The sequence below is a fragment of the Xyrauchen texanus genome, chromosome 8, assembly GCF_025860055.1.
Source record: "Xyrauchen texanus isolate HMW12.3.18 chromosome 8, RBS_HiC_50CHRs, whole genome shotgun sequence".
Classification (NCBI taxonomy): domain Eukaryota; kingdom Metazoa; phylum Chordata; class Actinopteri; order Cypriniformes; family Catostomidae; genus Xyrauchen; species Xyrauchen texanus.
The window spans coordinates 13,821,159-13,844,196 of NC_068283.1; the positions used below are offsets into that span (position 1 = coordinate 13,821,159).

At 43.5% G+C, this 23,038-nt stretch overlaps 1 protein-coding gene and 1 pseudogene across 3 annotated transcripts in view; one reads left to right on the forward strand and one right to left on the reverse strand.

Moving 5' to 3' along the window:
* The window catches only part of LOC127648030 (inactive rhomboid protein 1-like), a 58,529-nt gene extending 58,051 nt beyond the window's left edge, over positions 1 to 478 (reverse strand). For 2 of the 3 annotated variants that reach the window (XM_052132596.1, XM_052132595.1), the window contains exon 1: positions 88 to 478. The gene's annotated coding sequence lies outside the window, so the exon portion shown is untranslated. The remainder of the gene's footprint in view (positions 1 to 87) is intronic. The other variant, XM_052132597.1, reaches the window with a different exon arrangement.
* Positions 1 to 23,038, forward strand: part of LOC127647528 (DNA-3-methyladenine glycosylase-like) — a 49,627-nt pseudogene that overhangs the window by 18,221 nt on the left and 8,368 nt on the right.

Here is a 23,038-nt window from a genome sequence, read left to right on the forward strand (position 1 = left end):
AGCCGGTATGTTCATTGCATTGGCATGCATTAATCACCAACAGAGCAAAAACTGAAAATGAAACGGTATGAAAGAGATGTTACATACCCTTATTCGATTCACAAGCTCTTCAATTGAAGTGAAAAGCCTAACAGCTGAAATCTCCAGATGCCTGTTAATAATCGAAGGCGTTTATGTTTATTTCATTTTGCCCAACGATTAAGCGGCCAACAAATGCAAAATAATATACAGCCGCAGATGTCAAAGTATCTCAGTCTTTCGGTGCTAAAATCCAGTGATACGGCATTCTCGAGTACTTCGCGTGATTGTTCGATGTGAATTTCCCACGCAGCAGCGAGTACATTCCCACGCACGACACACAGATAGAGACCAGCTCGGGGGGTAAGTTAAGTTTTGGTCTGCCGGTAATTCAGTTTCATGGACCGGGAGCCCCGCCCGTGTCGACCGAGAGTCGGCAGTATCTGTGTGTGTGACCGCACAGGCGTGACTAAGCACAGGGAAGTCTCGAGGATGGTCTGTTAAAACACACGGGAATTCCTCTCAGCTTTCTTCAATCTTCGAGATATTGTTACGGAGAGGTTTTAGTTACTGTCTGAGTTTAATATTTAATACGTTGATCATAAACAGGGATGCAAAGATACTTATTTACCTAGATTTAGATAAGGCGTGTATTGTCAGCAGCTGAGGGGGCGTGGATGAACTCATGATCAGAATTTCAGAGACCACATGATACACTTGTGAAATTACCGACATGCTTCTTTCTTCCTTAATACCAGGCAGCTATATTAATTCACAATAAACCCACTTATTTCAATGTGGTCTTGCACTGCCAAAATATTAGCTGACAGCGTGAATAGGCCTTCGCGTAAAACCACTTCCGCTGCAGTCTGTTTCAATGGCAGTGCCCACCGCGCGGATTTATTATGACCATATATATGTACATATATGTACTTACATTATGTGCAATTAATCTCAAATACCTAATCTAAACAGAACTACCTCACCATACAATCATTACTCATTACATCAATATAATGCCACAAATGCTCTCGATTGAGCTTAAATTGTACCAAACCCGGAACGTTCTTATTTTATTTAGACTAAATTAATTTGAAATGCATATATTTGTAGACAAAGGTTTCAGCTATCAAACTGTGTAAGGGAACAGGTTTTAATGGAAACACTTTTTTTCTAGGAATTTACATTTATTAATTTAATAAATTACATTGTACCATAACTCCATCAAGCACACTAAAAAGCATGCTATTTTAATTTGACCCATCCAACAAGAGTGTACATTCTTTAATTATCTAATAATGGCGTTCAGTAAAGGAGTTACTTTTAAGTGATTTCTTTCCATCTTAAAGGGATAGTTCACCCAAAAATGAAAATTCTCTCATCATTTACTTATGCCATCCCAAATCTGTAAGAGTTTCTTTCAGAAGTTTCAGAAGAATATTTCGGCTTTGTAGATCATACATTGCAAGTAGATTATGATTAGCAATTAAAAGCTCCAAAAAGCATATAAAGGCAGCATGAAAGTAATCCATACGACTCCAGTGGTTAATGTCTTCTAAAGAGAGACGATCGCTTTGGGTGAGAAACAGGTAATTATTTAAGTTCTTTTCACTATAATTGGTTACTTCTGGTCACTTTCCAATACGCTGCCTCTCACGTGACGGCATGTAAAAATGAAAGCAAAACCAATGAAGTTTGTGAACAGCGTTCTCTTGTAAACAAAACGAGCTGCACTTCCGGTTGTATCGTGTCAGTTCATGCATGAACATGGCAACATGCCTTTGTCACACGTGAGACTGTGTGAACTCGGTCCTCTCATGAACGCACATTGGAAAGCGACCGGAAGTAAACAATTATAGTAAAAAGGACTTAAATATATTGATCTGTTTCTCACCCGAAGTGGAAGACAATGGAGTCATATGGATTACTTTTATTATAACTGTCTGTGCTTTTTGGAGCTTTAAATTGCTAATCATCATTCACTTGCATTGTGTTGACCTACAGAGGTTTAAAAACTTTTGTTTGTGTAAGTCATACACATCCAGGATGGCATGAGGGTGAGTAAATGCTGAGTGAATTTTCATCTTTGGGTGAACTATCTTTTAAACTGAATATTTTATTATTCTGGTAGGTTGCTATAAATAGCCTTTATTGACTTTATTAACCAAAGACCCTTTAAAGGGAGGTTTGTGCACTCGGCGGCCATCTTTGGAACACTAGTACCGGGCAGCTATTTTCAATTTAAACAAGCGGCATAAAAATACAGCACCTGCATACTTGATTAGGTAAACACCAAAATCTCCAAAACGGTTTGCGAAGATTACGATCAAAGAACATATTTCAGATCAGCAGAGAAATCGGACAACAATGGTATCATAAATTGTGCTTCTTTAGCTCAGATCGCAGTAAAAAAAAATTTTTTTTTCAGGCTGGATAGGCTAATGTGTGTTTTTGAGTGGACTGGCAGGCGATGTCTGTATCGAAAAGGTGCATCTGGAAGCACCAGGAGAGCACACTTGTTTGATTGACACCAAGAGCCCTCATGCTGAAGGGAAAGAAGCTGAAAGTGCTCATGATCGCTCAAACAGTCTCTATCGCTCCAAACAGTGGAGTAGGGTATAACTGCAGACAGAGCTCCAAAAAGGGGTGGAAGCTCCAAACTGCCAGCAAAGATATAGGGAGCCTCACCTAACCCCTTTCCTAACCCCAACCGTCTTTGGAGGTGGCACCCACTTTTGGAGTTTTTGCACAACCCTTTGAGTAACCCCACCCATTTTGGGAACCCATGACCTATTTTGGAGATTTTGCCCCCCATTTGGAGATCACTGACCTGCTGCTATACCTTCCTGACACATCTGATTGTTACAACTGACATTACGTCACGTACACAGAAATTTGTATTTGAATGTTTATATGTTGTTTAATTAATTTTTATGTCCGTTTGCAGTCTCTTTATCCGCTCCGTGCTCACTGTGCAGCGAGTCAGAATTACTACCAAAATGACTCTAGAAAATGGGCAACTTAATATTCATACGCATGTTATTCTTACACGTTTTAAAACAAACCAGCACATTCATCTAAATTACAGCAAATCTGAAAGTTTACATTTGCACACAAATAGCAAATGCTTAGAGAACAACTCACCCTTAGGCCACACTGTAGGCTTCCAGGGCTGAGCAAGCGCTCATTCAATAGAGTCCCTGTGCGCTGCAAAAAAGATTGACCCTGAATCTAGGCACGAGCATCCGATCACTGATCACAGACTTAAGATGAAGATTGGCTGATTTAGATCGGTGGCCAATCAATCGGTGCACCCCTAATACAAACATAATTACATTGACTTGACCAATGCCGTGAGTTGACCAATGCCGGTGTGGTACTAGCTCTTTTGTTTGACCAACAGCAGATGGGGCATATACAGAAGGCTGTTTTGAAAACAAAGTCGTTTTGAAAAATGCTGTACTTACAGCATTGTTAAAGTGCAATGTAACAACATACACTGGCTAGCAGCACTTATTACTGCAGTTGTCAAACTGTAGTTAAAATATGACATTAAATGATCAAAGTCACCAGAGAGATTCACTGATTTAAAAAGTATGGTCTGTATTTAAAAGGACGCATTGAAATTTAACTAACATTAACAAAGCCACACACGTCACTGCTGTTGTAAAATGTTTTAGTAAATGATTAATCAGGGCAGCATTAATGAAATTCACAGACTGGCTTTTGTTACCTTCAGTTCTTCATGACTGCAATGAGTACTGACTAAACACAAAGTAAAGAAGCAATTGTGGTTGTTCAAGTTTATTGACTTCTTAGAAAAGATCCATTCTGATATCACTTCCCTAATGTTGAGTTTCTGAGCAGGAGGATGTGCTCCTCAAGTTCAGAGTTCAAATTCAAGAAACAGAGATTGTATTGACATGCATAGCATTTCATTTTCTCATTGGACATTGTTGCCATTCTTCCTGTATTTGCCTCCGGGGACTTTCCAGAATGGCTATAAAGCTTGCGTGATCAGTTTATCCACATGGCCTCATGACCTGATTGTTCATCCATTTTAAATCTAGTTCGAAATGAGAAAAGATTGTGCTCAGATTGTACGTGACATTTGAAATCTGTATCTTATCATGATCAGTGCCTGCCATCAGAACCTTTATTGCTCATACAGTTTATTGTGCAATTCATTAATTTTTTTAAGATTAATACTTTTGGAGGAAAAAGAGAGACAATGTGGCATTAGGTCAATGGTCACTCAGTTATTTCTATTCGTCAATAAAAAGTCTATAACTTGTTTCATTTTGAATGAGAGATCCTTCAAACAGCTTGACTGCACTACGCAACGTTGGTACTATAGCTTTACAATGAAATACTGCAGAGAGCACCAGAGTTGACAGAAGATGAATGAGAAATAAGTGAGTAAAAGGCCACAATTATATCACAATTTTGAATAGAAATACACTAAACATAAAAAAAAGCACAATATTGTTTTATCGTGACCTGTCTAGTTATTATATTGCGTCACCTTGTTCCTGCTGATTTCACCTCTACAATCTACACAACTACTAAACAATAATAATGAATGTCATTTTAGATTAGTGCTTATGTGAAGGGCTCTGAATCTGAGATTTTACAGCACAAAAAGCTTCTTTAGGGTGTAGAATACTTTCTGTGCAAGTTCATATTCACAAAGGGGCCTTTGAGTAGAAAGGTTAAATTATTGAAATGCTTCGGATTCAAAGGGTGATGACAAATGCGGCATTCAGGTAGGTTTCTCAGGATATTGCAGTTTGGCACACATTTCTATTCTGCTCCTGGCTGAAGAATACCCTCTAACCGAGACCACAGGGACTCTGCAAGGTAACAGCAAGTCCATCAACAAACACTAAACCTCAGAGGGACATACAGCAGGAGTTTTCCATGTGTCACTGAAAGTCTAGATTTGGGTTTGGGCCAGTCAGTGTGACAAGCAGGTTAATGCACTGTGGCTTTGGCACTACAAGGGCAAATATCCCACATGTAACTTTTGTTGTACTGCCAGTGGGTGACAGGTCATTCACTACTACACGACTACATTACAGGATGCAGTTACATTCATAGCAGGAGACAAGTTTCAAAGTCTTATGAGGAGCTGCATGTACCTGTACTTTATGCCAGAGAGTATGAGCTGATCAGCATGTTTGCCATTACTCAAAGCCTCAGGGGTACATGCTGCCTCACTCCAATCAGTGCGAGAGCAATAGCAGGAGTACATCTTAAAATATTTTTATATATATATATCTAGTGAGGGTTTATTATTCGGAAAATTCTACTATATTTGGCCATTTTGAGAATTAGCGTTCTGTCAGGTTTGATGTCAATGATATTAAACATCCAACCTGGTCTCGTAGAATCATGTTACAATTTTGACAAATTATTTTTGCATGGGTCCTTGCATGCATGGCAACAATTTCCTGGTGAAATAACCACTAGAGACGCTATAACAATGACACTTTCACACAAATCACGAGTAAAACGGCAGATTCATAAACACTTTGTGCACTGTTCAAACAATGTTCTGTTATGACTTTGTGGCAGCGGGGGCGTGGTCAAGCGCCCGTCCGGGAGAGAGAAGCGGTAAGGGCGCTCACACCTGGGCCAAATTATGACTAACACCTGTCTCTAATTTCAGTAGAGTGAGGAGAGCGGTTAAAAAGCCAACAGCCGGAGAGCAGAGACAGAGGGGAACAGAGCAAGCCAACTGAGTGCGCTTGTGTGTGTGTGTATATATAAAGTGGTTGTCAGACAGACGAATAAAAATTCCTTACCTTACGTTGTATCCTCCGTTTCTTGTCCTCCTTCCTGTGAGGGTGTCACAGACTTCTAAACACTTTTACTTTAGCACATGACTTGTAAGGTGATATATTTTAATTGCATTACATAACTGTGACGAGGGGGAGGGTGTGGCCAGGTTGTAAGGGTGCACGGCCGGCACGGAATCAGCTGATCAGTGGGAGAGCGAGATAAAGGGGAGCTGGAGATGCAAGTTCGAGAGAGAGTTGCACGCGGCTGCGCTGCATGCGTTGTGTGTGTCCATGTTTGTTTTATGTTGTCTTAAGTTGTACATTAAACCTTTATGTTGACTGATCAGTCGGTTCCCACCAGTTCTTTAACTGTTGCAGTGGTGCCAAAACCTGGGAGGGAGGAGGGATGTCAGGGATGAGCAGCCACGGCTGTCTGCCTGGGGACGGTGGGGTCGCTGCCGGCCGCAGAGAGCCGGATGAACTGCTGTCATCCACTGAGAATGGGAGGAGCGGTTTCGTCCACCAGGACAGGAGCAAGCTTTCGTCCGCCAGAGGGCGGAGGAGCAGTTGAGTACTGGACGATTGCTTGTCCGGGAACTGGCAGGCAAGTTGTCTCTCCTCTCTCTCTCTTTGTGTCTCTTGTTCGCCCTTTCCCTCTCCCCATGCCTTCCCTCATCTCAGACGGCCAGAAGGGCAGCGTCTCCCCTCCAGATATGGGACGGAGTAGGTCAGTCTGGTGGCGCCAAAGCCTGAATCGTGTGCTGGAGGAGGGCGTGGCCGGGCCATGAGGGTGCATGGCTGGCACTGAATCAGCTGATCAGCGGGAGAGTGAGATAAAGGAGAGCCGAAGATGCCAGTTCGAGAGAGAGAGAGAGAGACGCACACGGCTGTGCTGCATGTGTATGTTTGTTTTATTTTGAGTTTTGGTTTAAAACTTTATGTTGACTGGTCAGCTGGTTACCTCATCCTCCTTTCCCGTCCTTACCTGTTACAATAACCAAATAATTTACAAGCTTATTTGAGTGTGATCAACTTGCACAGGAGCCCAACTGATTTTGGCCAGGGTACAAATCCAGAAGAGCACCCAAGTCGCCATGTTAGCCAAAAGATTCATATAGAAGCCCTTCAGCGATTGCGTTTTTCACCTCACATTTGCTTTTTATGACACTATCGGTTTGGTTTAGGTTTTAGATAGGGAGGTCAGTGTTGTTGATTTGAAACTAATTTGTAAGAACATTTCACTTGCTTTTAGCTCCACACAGTGGAAATTTCACCTCAAATCTTTATAGCGAAAGGGGAGATTTTCATCTACTAAAGACCTACATTTTAGTGTGTTGTTGACACAAAGCTATCATATTGCTTCAGAATACTTAGAATATAGCACACAAGAGCAGCTCAGGCTTTCTCTGAACCATCTCCTGTTCCATGTTAGAAAGAAAAATATGGGTTTGGAACAGTGTGAGGGGGAGAAAATGATGAATTTAGAATTTTTGAAAATGAAAGTTTTTGTGTGAACAGATATTTAACAAAATAGAGTACATGTGCCCCTTATAAACATGCATTGTGTTTGGTGGCTCACAGGGAATATCTGATTGCTCTACCATGGGCCAGCAGTTATGAATAGATTCTGAAATACTCCCATGGGTCGCACAAGATGCAGAGGGAGGGATCAGACCAGGGCATGGGATCAGATTAGACTCCAGTAGCAAAGCTGGGAGAGCACTCAAGCTCTGCTGAAACCCCATCAATCAGTCCCAGATAAAAGGCTTGAACACAAGAACACAAGGAACAGAGTCAGACGAGCCATAAAGTATTTCCTCTGGTTTTAACTGTCCTGAAAACTGCAGGAGCAAATCTCTGTTCTGAAGTGTACATAAAGAACATGGTCCTACTAAAGTTACTGTTGGTCTTGGTTTACAAAGGAAGGAGGCATGAAGAGTGACAACTCAGTATTAATCAGACATCCATGTGGCACTTAGATATTGAAGAAAAGAGTTGTGAAAAAGGTGAAAGAGTAAGATGAAGGGCTCCAGACCTCCGAAGGGTTTGAGTCATGCATGCAGACATGAAGAATTTACTGTCATAGCACAGAAAAAAAGTGTGCATGTGCAGTCACAGAACATGAGGGCAAATCAAAGTCAAAATCAAAGTCTAGGCCCCCCCTTAATTATAAATACAAATAAAGTAATTTACAGTATTTTGCATTCAGAAAATGAGACATTAAAGTAATTCATTTTTTCCATTTTTCCATTTTCTTTTCATAACAACCCTCTATCTCCATTTCCTCTCTGTGCGTGGGCCACTGTGCTAATTCAGTCACATTTACAATGCAATTATCATGAAATCTGAATAATATTAAAATGAAAAGGATTCATAGAAAAATTTGCAATTATTCACATCATAAAATGGTAATTTCATAAAAAAGAATAATCAAAAATAAATCTTACAGCTGTAATTTCAATCAGACCCTGCTCTGCATTAAAGACATTAAAAACAAATTGATGCAAAATGAGAAAACCTGGATTTAGTTAACACAGTACAGCATCTCAGCACTTTTCCTCAAGGAGCGACAAAGTGAAGTTTAATGATCTGCCATTAATTCACAAGCACCAATGTAGTATATTTTGGTGCCCTACTTCCACTGACCTCAAAACGTATATGGACACTAAAGTCACAAACTAAACAGAACAAATGCTATTGCATTATGTGACAAAATTTCAAATCTAGTGGATTTAGTTTAAAGGATAGTTCACCCAAAATTGAAAATTCTCTCATCATTTACTCACAATCATGCCATCCCAGATGTGTTTAACTTTCTTTCATCTGTCTAACAGAATGTCTCTGCTCTGTTGGTCCATACAATGCAAGTGAATGGTGGCCAGAATATTGAAGCTCCAAAATCTACATAAAGGCAGCATAAATGTAATCCATATGACTCTAGTTGTTTAATCCACATCTTCAGAAGTGATATGATAGGTGTGGGTGAAAAACATATCAATATTTAAGACAATTTTTAACATAAATTCTCCTCCCTGCCCAGTAGGGGCGATATGCAGGAATAAAGCAAATCACCAAAATTACCAGAAGAAGAATGTGAAAGTTTACAGTGGAGATTGACTGAAGATTGCTTCTGAAGACATTTATTGTACCACTAGAGCCTTTTGGATTACTTCTGTTTCCTTTATGTGATTTCTACAAAGTTCTGGCCACCATTTACTTGCATTGTGTGGACCTACAGAGCTGAAATATGCTTCCAAAAATATTAATTTGTGTTCTACAGAAGAAAGAAAGTCATACACATCTGGGATATCATGAGGATGATTAAATGTTGAGAGAATTAAAATTTTTGGGTGAACTATCCATTTAAGGAAGAGAGCACAAGAACACTGTTAACGCATATAGGCTTTAAATGATAAAATAATATTTGATCAATTTAAGAAAAAACTTAGGCCTATTTCGACATTTTCTGGTTGTCAAACATAATTAAATATGTCCAAAGTTAATGTGATGAACTATTTCTATGGTCACTTGGCATTTGTGCGAACAAACCATCATGCTGTAAAACTCTTACGAGATTAACCCCCATTGTAACCCGAACCTAGTTGTCATATTTAACAATCTATTGTCATGAATAATAAATCTTATGTCTTGTACAATTTCTGTAGAACAAGGGAATAAGTCTCAATTTGTAGGCAAAGGACAACCAAGACACCTAGAAAAAATGGATTTGTAATTTTTCTGAGGAAAATGCTAGTGGGGCTTTAAAACTTGCCACCATGATGCAAGTGCTTTGCAGGTTGTTGCATGTGTATTGCTATACAGTAGCTAATGTGTGTTTTGTGATTTATAGAGTGATTCTATGTGGTTGCTAAGGTGTTGCCAGATGGTTGTATGGTTGAAAGGCTCAAGTTCCTCCTTCAATGTAAGTCTATGGGATTTTCTCACCCATTTTATTGTCCGCAAATCAAAAATCGTACGTCTGATCACCAAGAAAATTAAAAGTACTTCTCTCCACAATGAGTCAAACAGATTGAGTTATGTGCTGAAGTTTAATACTTCGCTCTTACTCTAACCCTAAGAACAATAGTAATAGTTAAAAAGTTGCACAATGTGTGTAGGATAGGGAACTTGGCAAACAACAGGTTAAAGATTAAGGTGTGACTGATGTGTCAGTTAAACAAACCTCCAGTTCCTTTCTGAGATAAGAGTAGGATCAGTAAACTCCAGACTGCTCTGCCTTCCAGTTTAATTGCAGCTTCAGATGTGACTGCGGCCAAGGAGGCTGTTATCAGAAACATAACACAGCATGGTCAGATAGAAAGGCCTTGTTGTGTCAGTGTGCATACTGTGGTCTATTTCAATCAATACAGTCTACAAATAATCTTCTCCAGCTGCATGTCAGGAGACTTCAGGAGTATTAAAGCAGTAGTTCACCCAAAAAATGGAAATTCTGAAAATGTCCACACACTCAATTAAGTCATTACATGCAATTTAATTTTGTTCATACAAATTAAATCAGTTTCATTGGGCCAACATCCTTTAGTAGTTTTAACTCAACTTTGTTAGGTTTGCACAAGGCACCACCCATACACCCCAACGTCAACAACTTTGGGGGCATGTTGAAGTGGTTTTCCCCCAGGACACCAAACAAGCTAGAATCGCTAATACCCTTATGTCCAGGTTTTGTAAATCACTGAAATAAGCATTTTTTCTTCAGAATCGTGTGATCTTTATCCTAAGCAAAAAAACATGATTCTAAATGTATCCAGAATCTAGCAGCTTTACAACAGTTCATAGTTAACATGGCTGTCAAACTCCGAAATTATAAACACACAATAAAAGAACCATAGAATTTGGCCATACAACTCATGCATTGTATTTCAAGTCTTTTGAAGTCATACGTAAGCTTTTTGTAAGGAACCGTCAGAAATTTAGGACGTCATTCACTGAAAAATCCTCTTTGGAATTTGACAGTCATGACATGAAAATTCTTTGTATCCTCTGGTTTGCCACAGAGGGACAGCAGCATATGGGTTTGGAATGATGAGAACATGAGTAAAAAATGACAAGAACTTCAAACTATTCCTTTCAAGGCTACTCCTCAAAGCTCAACTCTCTGGTCATGTTCACCTCATATTTCTGCCTGTAATATATGACCCCACATTCTTGTGATGTTTTCTTTTTTTTTTGGATCTCCTATCCATTAAGAGCCCCCCACACCATGAATAAGCTGCATTCTGTGTCTGCCAGATGTTTTGGGTTCAGAGTAGGACCACATGAGCTGCAAATCCCACCCTGTGTAATCCCGACCTCTCCCTACCGCAGAGCTGCCCGCCTATCCGCACAACATCTGACAGCTTCCCACACAACACTGCCAGAGTCCTTTTATGCATTAATGAGCTTTGAATTAGGATGGGTTTAATTAAATTCAGTTGATATGGGAGATATATTTCCCTTGAGGGGCTTCTTATAGTGCTTTCTTAACTGGCTTTCAATAGAGAGTGTTTGCAAAGTGCAATTATGCCACAATGCCAGGTGGTGAGAGTGAGAAAGAATAAAAATATATTTTGGCATGATGACCTGGAACAAAGCAAGAATATTATGGCAGTGGACAGTGGAGTGTTTTGCAACAATCAACATAGATCCTAAATCTGCCTCCAATTTATTACAGTGCAACAAAAATGCATGCAGCTGTGATGAAGCTGCTGGGAGTAGAGGAGAATGTAATTGAGTGCTTATTGAAGCAACAGTGAAGCTGAAGTTTTAGCACTGGCTGAATTCATTGTAGCCCCTATTCTAATCTCAAAAGCCAAATTAATTTCCCACCCAACCCATCAAATTGGAGAGCAGATCCTCTAAAGGCACAGTGAATCAGTTAGTATGAACTTTAAAAAGGAAAATAGATACAAACTACACCAGGATGGTACAGTGTGTCAACAATGTCTGCTTCAATCACTCTGTGCTTACCCAAATCTGAACCACTGCCCCCAGTGATCGAAAATATACACAGCATGGCGCCAAAAGCGAGTTGCATTTTTAGTAAATGATTGTAAAGGAATTTAGATGGGCAAGGAGGAGGCTAGAACCGGCTTGACAATGTAAATAATATTTTTAATAAAGAGCTTAAACGAAAATACACAAAGGTGTCGGACAGCTGCCCGTAAGCTCTCTCTGTCGCACCACCATCCGCAGTTGGCCTTTATCCCTCTCGGAGGCTTGATTAGCCTGATAAGGGGCCTGGCATGTAGAATCACGACCCGGCCCCACCCTCCGCCACATTGAGGTAATAAAGTAAACAGGAATGTATCTTTTTTTTAACCATAACTCAAACCCCAACCCTAAACCTAAATGTCAGTGGAGTAAAAATTTAATTTTAGTGGAGAAATGCAACCCCAGAGACACACTCACCAATGTTCAAGTGAGCATGATTACTTTCTGATTTCCATTGGACCTGAACCAGTGACTCAGAAGTTGCTATCACGCACCACAGGGAAAGGAAACACATCCAACTTGATGCAGAAATGTCTGATGGGGGATGACATGAGACTAGTTTGTGTTTCGGGAGAATGGGATTGATATCAGGGTACATAAACTTTCGGAAGCAGCATGTTATTTCCCATGTGATCATGTTGTCCAAATGGGAATTGGAAAAATAATGGTCGTTTTTAAACATGTTTCTAACTTGTTTATCACCCCTTCTGCCCCACCTACATCTGTCTGATAGCAATAAGTTGCAGAGGTACAGAAAAGCTGTATACGTATATAAATATATTATTCTTGTTGCCCTTTAATCTGTCTTGGATAGCATTTTTCTGATGCAAATTAATCTCTATAATGCAGTACATTTTGCACTAATGTTTCCTTATGATGAATCCCTTATATTGTATTATTCCTCTTTGTAAGTCACTTTTGATAAAAGCATCTGCCAAATAAATAAATGTTAATATAAATGTAGTTTCAATAGAGTCTTTTTAATGGATTACAGTATGTTTTCACATTTAAATGATTTCTTTAATGAGGAAATTTAGATTCTTTATGACATGACATCACTTTAATGCTTTAAAATAAAATACATTACACACTTCACCTTTAAATACTGCTCTAACGTTAATATAAGCTTTCCCCCTAAAACGTCTAGGTTACGTATGTAACCTCAGTTCCCCGATGGAGGGAACGAGACGTTGTGTCAGAGAACGACACTAGGGGTCTCTCTTGAGCGCCGATATTCACCTCTGTACTATGAAAAAAGGCCAATGAGAGTTGGCAGCCAGTATTTGCATGTCCCGCCCCCGGACATACGGGTATTTAAGCGGCGCAAATACGGGAGTTCATTCAGGATTTTTCTGAGGAGCCGGAAATGGTCCGACCACAACAGGGGCTCGGCTCAGCGACGTGGCAAGGGGGACACAGCGTCTCGTTCCCTCCATCGGGGAACTGAGTTTACATACGTAACCTAGACGTTCCCCTTCTGTCGCTCTTTACGTTGTGTCAGAGAACGACACTAGGGGTCCACTTAAAAGCGCCATGCGCTGAGCCGTATATCGTGATCCGCTGATACAGGAGCGAGCAGGTATTCCTACGTGCAGAACGACCAACTGTATCAGCCGCACGTACCCTTCCCCAATGCCCCATTTAAGCCATCAGGATTCCTTATCGTTACCCGAGGAGGAACAAGGTGACGGCCACCAACATGGGAGCGGGCCAGCCTGGCTGGGCCTCTTTCTCTCTATGTTTCTCGCATAGAGCAACTACGGCCGGGGCCCTTACACGCATTGAGGGAAGGGGGTCTTAGCCCTTGGTAGGGCGGGGAAGACCCTCGTGGAGGCCACACCTACCCGAGGGGAGGCAAATTTGAGTGGCACATACATCGCATGGCCTATACCTAGGCCTTATGCTGGAACAGTAGTGCTGGTGGTAGCACCAGCCTCAAAGAGGGGAGCATACAGCACGGCACCTGGGGCAGCTGTGACTGCCTAATGGAAACATGGCGTCAACTCACGTGAGGGGACAGAACCGTGGTTTTACACACAGGGGAGTCCGAGCAGGAGGCCTTACCTGTGGGGCCCCTATACCAGTACAGGGTAGCTAGCGGTACCCGCAGTGGTTTGGGTCGGCGAGTCCCTCCAGCAGAACTGCGACCCGCAAGGGCTAGGGGAGGAGCCAACCAGTGTCCCAAGCCTGGGATCTCCTGGGAAGAAGGCGCACTGTTTCCCCTGGTTAGGGGAAGGGCTGGGTGCAAGCGATCCACCCGGTCAGATCGTCGGCGTGTCACCGAGTTCTCACGGGCTCGGTACCTGAGAGAACACGGGACGAAACTGACTCAACTCGGAGATTGTAGAATCTCGCAAAAGTGTTAGGTGTTGCCCAGCCCGCAGCTCTACAAATGTCTGCTAGGGCAGTGCCCCTAGCCAGTGCCCATGAGGACGCTAACACTCCTGGTGGAGTGGGCTCGGACCCGCAAAGGGGGGCACGGCCTGGGTGTGATAAGCCAGGGAAATGGCATCGACAACCCAGTGGGCGAGTCTCTGCTTGGAGACAGCGTTCCCTTTCTGATGTCCCCCAAAGCAGACGAAGAGCTGCTCAGAGCATCTGGTGCTCTGTGTGCGGTCCAGGTAAATACGTAAGGCACGTACCGGACACAGCAGTGAGAGGGCTGGGTCTGCCTCCTCCCGGGGCAGCGCTTGCAGGTTCACCACCTGATCCCTGAAGGGTGTGGTAGGAACCTTGGGCACGTAGCCCGGTCGCGGTCTTAGGATCACGAAAGTGTCTGCCGGACCGAACTCCAGGCAGGCGTCGCTAACAGAGAACGCATGCAGGTCCCCGACCCTCTTGATGGAGGCGAGCGCGATCAGCAGGGCAGTCTTGAGAGAGAGGGCCCTGAGTCCTACTGAGTCAAGCGGCTCGAAGGGGGGTCTCCGGAGTCAGGGGGCCACCAGAGTGACTTGCTCCGTGTCCTCCCTGACCTTGCATAGCACCTGTGCAAGAAGGCTCACTGAGGGAAAAGCGTACTTGCACAGCCCCACGGGCCAGCTGTGAGCCAGAGCATCTGTCCCCAGGGGAGCCTCTGTGAGGGCATACCAGAGCGGACAGTGGGAGGTTTCCTGGGAGGCAAACAGGTCTACCTGGGCCTTGCTGAACCTGTCCCAAATCAGCTGGACCGATTGGGGGTGGAGCCTCCACTCTCCGCCAGGCAAGGTTTGTCTTGACAGCGCGTCCGCTATCACATTGAGGTTGTCGGGGATGTGAGTGGCGCGCAGCGACTCCAGTCGCTGCTGACTCCAAAGGAGGAGACGACGGGCGAGCTGTGACATGTGGGGAGCGTACTCGCCTTGGCGGTTTATGTAAGCCACCACCGTGGTGCTGTCTGTCCTGACCAGGACATGTTTGCCACGAATCATCGGAAGAAATTTCTTCAGGGCAAGACGAACGGCCAGCAGCTCTAGGCAGTTGATGTGCCAGCGCAGCGGCCTTGGTTCCACCGGCCTGCGGCTGCTGCGCCCGTTGCACACGGCGCCCAACCCAATTTGGAGGCGTCGGTTGTAACCAGAACGCGACGGGACACCTGCTGCAAGGGTACCCCTGCCCGAAGAAAGCAGAGGTCTGTCCAGGGTTTGAAGGTTTGGAGGCAGGCAGTGGTAATTTCCATGCCGTGCGTGCCGTGGCGCCATGCTCGTCTCGGGACTCGAGTCTGGAGCCAATGCTGAAGTGGTCTCATATGCATTAACCCCAGTGGCGCGACCGCCGCGGAGGATGCCATATGCCCCAGGAGCTGTTGGAAACGTTTCAATGGGACCACAGTGCCTGGCTTGAAGGAAGCGAGGCATTCCAGCACTGACTGAGCACGTTTGTTGGAGAGACGTGCTGTCATTGAGACTGAGTCTAACTCCAAACCGGGAAAAGAGATGCTCTGGACTGGGGTGAGCTTGCTCTTCTCCCAGTTGACCTGAAGCCCCAAGCGGCGGAGGTGCTCGAGCACCTGGTCTCTGTGTGCGCATAGTAATTCCTGCGAGGGGGCCAGAATGAGCCAATCGTCGAGGTAATTGAGTATCGTATGCCCGCTCCTCGTAGCGGGGCATGAGCCGCCTCTGCGACCTTCGTGAAGACGCGAGGGACAGAGACAGGCCGAAGGGGAGGACCTTGTACTGATACGCCTGGCCGTCGAATCGCGAACCGTAGAAAGGGTCGGTGTCGAGGGCGAATTGAGACGTGAAAGTACGCGTCCTTCAGGTCTACCGCTGCGAACCAATCTAGATGCCGAACGCCAGATAGAATTTGTTTCTGGGTGAGCATTTTGAACGGGAGTTTGGACAGGGTCCGATTGAAAACTTCGCAGGTCCAAGATCGGTCGTATGCCACCGCCTTTCTTGGGTACAACGGTAAGGGCTGTAGAAACCCTTCTTCGTTTCGGTTGGAGGGACAGGCTCTATCGCGTCCTTGATTAGAAGGGAGGCGATTTCCTCGCGCAGGGAGAGGGCATGTTCGCCGTGCACTGCGGAGGAACGAACGCCCAGGAAGAGGGCGGAGACCTGGCAAACTGAATTGCGTAACCGAGTCGAATGTTCGGTGCAGCCAGCGTGACGAGCTGGGCAGAGAAAGCCATGCCTCTGCGCTCTGTGCTAGGGGCACCAAGGGGACAAGTATTTTGGACGTACCGGCGGGGCTTCGCAGCGGTGCGGAACAGGTAACGAGCGTCGGAGGCTCTGTGGCGTCGAGGCTCTGGTGCTGAGAATAAGCTCAAAGCACTTACCTTGTTCAGCGCACCCGGCAGGGGCGGGTTCGTGACAGAGGAGGAGGTCTGATGTCGGCGTCCTCTGGACTCGTCTGAACCGGCCGGCCGGGGAACAGTCGTGGGGCTGAGGGCGGGAGCACCGCATCCTGGGCGCCGGGACTGTTGAGGCCTGAAACACAAGTGCCGTGAGAACGGCATTTGCGGGCCATGTGACCCAGAGGTAAAGGAAATAGCTCTTTTATTGAGAATTTGACGGGGGCTGCGGCAAATGAAAAAACACAAGATTCTCCTCCCGGCCCTCCACCGGGGGACGGAGCGGTCTCACCATCTCCGGAGCTAACTTCTCGTCCTCTGGGTCCGCTGTCTCAGGGACGTTTGGGAGCCTTCCGGGTCCTCGACGGGGTCCGTGAGGCAGGGGGCGTACGCTTCCTGCGGTTTGCTCGACGCTGGGGCTGAGAGCTGGGCCCAGGTTGGGGCGGAGCAGAAGGTCTTCTGGCCGCAGGAGGACGCCCTCGGCGAGCAGATGGGGCCTGGGCCGTGGCGGCAGGCTTGCGGCGCGGCATGATGTGAGAAATGGCCTCCGTCTGCTTCTTCACCAGGGAGAACTGCTGGGCAAAGCGAGGATGTTGCTCTACAGGACCGGGAAGGGAGTACAGGGCGGCCCCGCCAGGTGGTAGTGCTTCCGGGGCATAGATGGATCGCAACAGCTCTATCCACCTGGGGGATCTCCGTGTACCCGTGGCGCTCCGCCGTCGAGGGTGGCGAGGGCGGATGAGCAGGTGGCACGACGAGTGGAGAGGGTGCTCTCCACAAAGACGTCAGCTCATCATGCACCTCCGGGAAGAAAGGTACTGGGGGCGAGGCTGTGGCGCGCTCACGCCAAAAACCAATCGTCTAGCCGTGATGGCTGCGGGGAGGATGGAGGGTTCCAATCCAGGCCCACGCTATTGGCTGCCCGGAAAGCATATCGGACATCTGCGTGTCGGCCTCCTGCTGGGCGTGCAAGCCCGGCGGCAGCCCAGAGGAGCCCTCAGCGTCAGAGCCCACGCCCTCCGATGTCGCGGCGAACTCATCTGCTTCCATCGCAAGAGGGTAGGCAGACTGGCTGTGAGGCGAGTCGCCGCCACCTCGAGCGGGGACGGAGTCAACGAGCGTGCTGGGGCGCGGGTGGTCCGAGGGGCGTACCGGCGGAGCTGCACCCGCTGCCATCCCCAAATCACCTCCATCGCCAGCCGCATCGTCCTCAATCCCGTGGGAAGAAGGAGCGACACGGGGGGCGGCTGGAGTGGCTTGCTTACGGTTGTAAGCGAGCCGTGACCGCAACGTTGTCATGGTCATGTTCTCGCAATGACAACATGAACCATCCACAAACGCAGCCTCGGTGTGATCGCTGCCCAGACACACGAGACAACGCCTGTGGCCGTCGGAAGCGGAGAGTACTCTACCGCATCCAGAAACAACACAGGGGCGGAAGGGCATCTTTAAAAAGACGCGTCCTGAAAAGGACGTTCAACGCCGCTGTGTTTTTGCTCTTTTAGAGGAAATTACTCTTTTAAATAAAATCACTCTTTTATGAATGAAAGACTGCGTGAGAGATCTTTCTATCTGCAACTGTCGATGCGCTCAGGGGCAGGAAGTGCACAGCCGTGCAACCAGGAGAAAGCCACTGTTGTGCGCCGCAGAATCCAACAGCATGCAGCAGAGGATAGCAGGAACTCGGTGTGTAGTAACGCAGCAGACTGCAAACACGACCATCGGCTCGAAGAAATTTTCTGAATGAACTCCCGTATTTGCGCCGCTTAAATACCCGTATGTCCGGGGCGGACATGCAAATACTGGCTGCCAACTCTCATTGGCCTTTTTTCATAGTACAGAGGTGAATATCGGCGCTCAAGAGAGACCCCTAGTGTCGTTCTCTGACACAACGTAAGAGAGCGACAGAAGGGGAATTCCGGATATGCTGGGCTCAACCAAGGATGTAAGAAATTGATGTATAATATATTATTTCATGATTCTGTGATATAGAAAACACAATATGAGCTGTCATAAAGAAAGTGAGAGAGAGAGAGAGAGAGAGAGAGAGAGAGTGAGAGAGTGAGTGAGTGAGAGAGAGAGTGTATGAAGAAACTGAGCTATATAAACTATGGAGGCGGTGATTAGTAACGGCAGGATCCACATCAGCTGACAAAGATATCAGGTTAAATTTAGCAGAGGTTCAGTAAGGCAAACAGAGTATGCCAGAGAAAACAACACTCCCACAGTCTCTATTATCTGAACTCATATATTGCACAGCATTTGTTTGAGATAATTTAGCCACAGACTAGAAAAGCTTTCCCACACTGCTTAACATTGATAACCATTTCCATTTGACACAGAAGTGAGGGGATTGCCTAAAGGAAATAACGTCTGGTGGATGCATCTATGTTACTTTATAGGCAGGATGTCAAGTGTTTTGTTTCAACGAGACTCATTAAAGCAGCAAAAGACCTTGAAGCTGTTCATTTATTTATTTTTAATTCATTCTTTGCATTTGTATCAACACAGAAGGAATTTGTAAATCTTGCGCTTTAAGAGTGAAGTTACTTCCTCCTATCCCACCTTAATAACCAGAGACAGCTATAAGTAAGCCATTGAATAGGTTGATTTCCCTAAACACAGTGGCACTATCTCAACTATCACTTTAAGTCCTGATGGACAAAGGCAGGATGGTGCACAGAACAAAGAGGCAGACGTGTGGAATAGCAGGATGCAAGGTATGCATGATTTATGACTTATACCAAATATTCCTGCCTATACTGTCCCACTGTAAACCACTGCACTAAGCAGGTGCTGTTCTGATACTAGAGAGCGGAACAATCTGCCTGTTTAAATATTTAGTGGGTAAATCTTTATATGAATGTCACGTAAAAAGACTCCTGCACCAACAAGTTCAAGTTTTACTTCCCTAAAATGAGTCATAAATATATTGGACTGCCTTAACATCTTTAAGAGTGCGAACACATATCGTTAAACATTCATCTCAGCAGTGTTCCTAATTTTGGTTCTTGCTGTGCAAAACCTGTTACTACACCTGAACAGAAACACCCCATGCATCAGACCCGTGCAGCCAGTGCCATTTCTTACAGAGAAACAGTATAATAATGCAGAACAGTTCATTTCTTTATTATGTGTTTATCACATTTTGGTAGACCACTTTCATTCTTTAAAGGGATATTCACCCAAAAATGAAAATTCTGTCATCATTTACTCACCTTCATGTCGCTTCAAACCTGTATGCATTTCTCTCTTCTGTGGAACACAAAAGCATTTCAGAATGTCTCAATGTTTTGTTTTTGTCCATACAATGAAAGTCAATGGGGTCCAGTGTTGTTTTGGACCCCCATTGCCTTTCATTGTTAATATATGGTTTTCACTAACATAAAAGTTCACATAATTGTACATATATGCAACATATGGAGTATTTCTAAAATTGCCATTTTCATATACATACTGTATGTAGCATACATTTTCACAATACTTGTGGAATTTGAATATGTACAAAATATGAACTATAATTTTAATTATATGTTCATACATGGCCATTTCTGTGATATCTGTATGGGAAAAGACATGTTTTACTGTTGCTTGTATTCATTCTTGCTGTGCATTTCTTCTTTTCTGATGATAATTCTATAAATATATGATAAAAAATAGTCATGATCTTAAGAAAAGAAAATAGAAAATCAAAAATGCTTTTAATTGCATGGCTTCTGCAGATTTAAAAACACTAGTTAATTTACCTTTGGTGCACTTTTTAACTTGAGATCTCTGTCCTGCTCGAAGATTATTTATTATCTTGCAAATAAAACTGCATCAGTTCTATATTGAAAATAAATGTGGATGGACTCCATTTGAAATGCTGTCCATTCATTTAGCTCTAATTCAGACATCTGTGTAGAGTCTGATTCTGAGTCTGAGACTCAGATTTGTATCTGTCTGGCCATCGTTGTACATTCTCAATGATCCACCGCAGACAGCATGCACCCCAGCACACTTCAGTATATAATGAGATACTGTGTAACAAGTAGCCTTCTCATTGTTCTCTAAATAGATGTACAATGTAATACATAGTAACCTTTGGCTGAATGTTACCGATCTCAATAGAAAAAGTGCTGTATCTTTTATTCATGCTAATTCCTGCTAAACAAATGTAGGCTAGATTAGTTCATAATATAACACATTCATCAGTTCCTTTTCTTTATGAACTACCAGAGGTGAAATCAGCAAAATAATACACATTTATGTTCACAGATTATGGATGACAATGAATGAATCAGAACAAACTTCATCCATCTGTGCAGCAGATGCTATGTTATATATATGTTATATCTAAGTTTTATTATTCCCATTTTTTCGATGTGAACAGTCAATACCGCAACACAGTCATGTTTTTACTGTATTACAATAAAAAAAGATGCTATTGTTATTCTATGATTTAAAAAAAAAATAATTATTAGCAAAAATGAATGGCAGTACTAAGGGAGAACTACTCTGTATTAGTACTTTACAATTCAAATAATAGCTTAACACTTTTTTACATTTTGCCGTAATTTATGACCAATATCATAATGAGCATTCTTTATTTGCATTTGCGGTAATGAAAATTGGGGGCTAAAATGACCGCAACTGTAATGAAAATATTAGGCTTATTTTTTATATGCAAAATATACACTAATATCTCATTTGTTTCTTTCAATTTTGGAGTAAAATAGGACTAGGAAATGTTCTTGACAAGTTTTGTGATAATCACTCACATAGACTTCTAAAGCCACTTTTTATCTAATGAATATGTCTATTCATTGCTTACTCATCTGCCACAATGACCGTCATTTTAATTGTGTGCCTCAATTATGTCTCTGAATCTTTCAAAATGTCTTTCACAAATGCTCAGCTAAGCTAATATTGCTATATTAATAAATCAGCATTTCATGGTATTCATTTCATTAAATTTTGTATCGCTTGACATCCCTAATTAAATCACAAAATACATACAGTACACACAACACACAGGTTGTGTTTTCAGGAACCGAAACAACATGGGAAAAATACACAAAAATGGCAACATAATACACAGCAGCAATAAAAAGATATGATATTTATCCTCTAAAGTGCCTTCTAGTGATTTTTTAGGTTTGGGTGCCTCAAGGAACAGAGCAGGTTGAGCAGAATTATTCTGAAGTGCAGTGTTGTACAAGAGCAGAGGTGGAGCTGGTGAAGGTTACTGTTGGACAATTGCCATAGCACCATAAACATTATCCATGAGCATATTTCTCCTTGGAATGTTTATGGCATTCTTGAGTTACTTAAACATATTCATTTACACATTGCCAGCCAACAGTGAACCCCTTGCTATTTCTGCTACCATTACACATCAGAGCAGCAATGTTTGGGCACGCAGCTCTCAGTGGCTTCCAGAACGGTGACCTGCAGTGAGAGTAACCCTAACCATACAATCAGGCAACCCTAATGTACTTACACAAACAAAGAGTTTAGATGGGACATGAAATCATCAGCTTGTGATTTTAAAATCTAAACAGTCATGCGCACAACACGTGCAAACTTTGGATAATCTAACAAGAATGCTGGTAAATTGTTTAGATTCAACGCAAAATCAGGCTAATAGGCAAACATCTGTGTGTGCCAATATTTTTTTGCTTAAACGTTTCTGACCTTACAGAAGAAAACCGTTCATATGTTATAAATAAATGCACATTATTTAATTAGCTTACTAGGGGGGATCACAGAGTGCTACGTGAAGCAGGGGAGACGGCTCGCAGAACCTGGATGAGCGGTCTGATAAGTGGATGTGCGGTTGTTACAGACCAATATCAAGACCGCTAGATGGCGCCATTGACAAATCTGAATCGAGTACTCTGGGCCTCAGTATACAGTAATAAGTAAGAGATAATGTACAGTCAGCCAGTCATCTCTAAAGCAGAGGGTTTTTGTATCACCCTGAAGAGAATTTGTGATAACCATTATCCTGCTTATTTCACGGCTACTAACCAAATACATAAATACATGGATTTACCAGATTGATTTGCATTGAAATAATGAAATTATGAGAAAAAAAGAAATAGCTGAAAAGCTAAATTCCACTTCTGGTTTGCATCGTAGTTCTGTTGGTGTTTATTCAGTGAAAATAGCCATCTGACTCATTATACAGCCTATTACAAGACTACTTGCCAAATAAACAAATAAATGGACATTAAACATTGATTAGAATTGAAAGTATTTTAATTGCTTACCTGTAGAGATTGCACAGTGATCAGAGAAATTTGAAATAAGACTTGCAAATTTGCAATACCTGGATGAGCGGTTTTATATGTGAATGTGCGGTTGTTACTCAGAAATATCAGACCGCTAGATGGCACCATTGACCAATCAGAATCAAGTATCCCAGAGAGCTGTAAAACAATATGAAATAATGTCATACTCTGCACTCTCCTCTACCTCACTGAAGCACAGT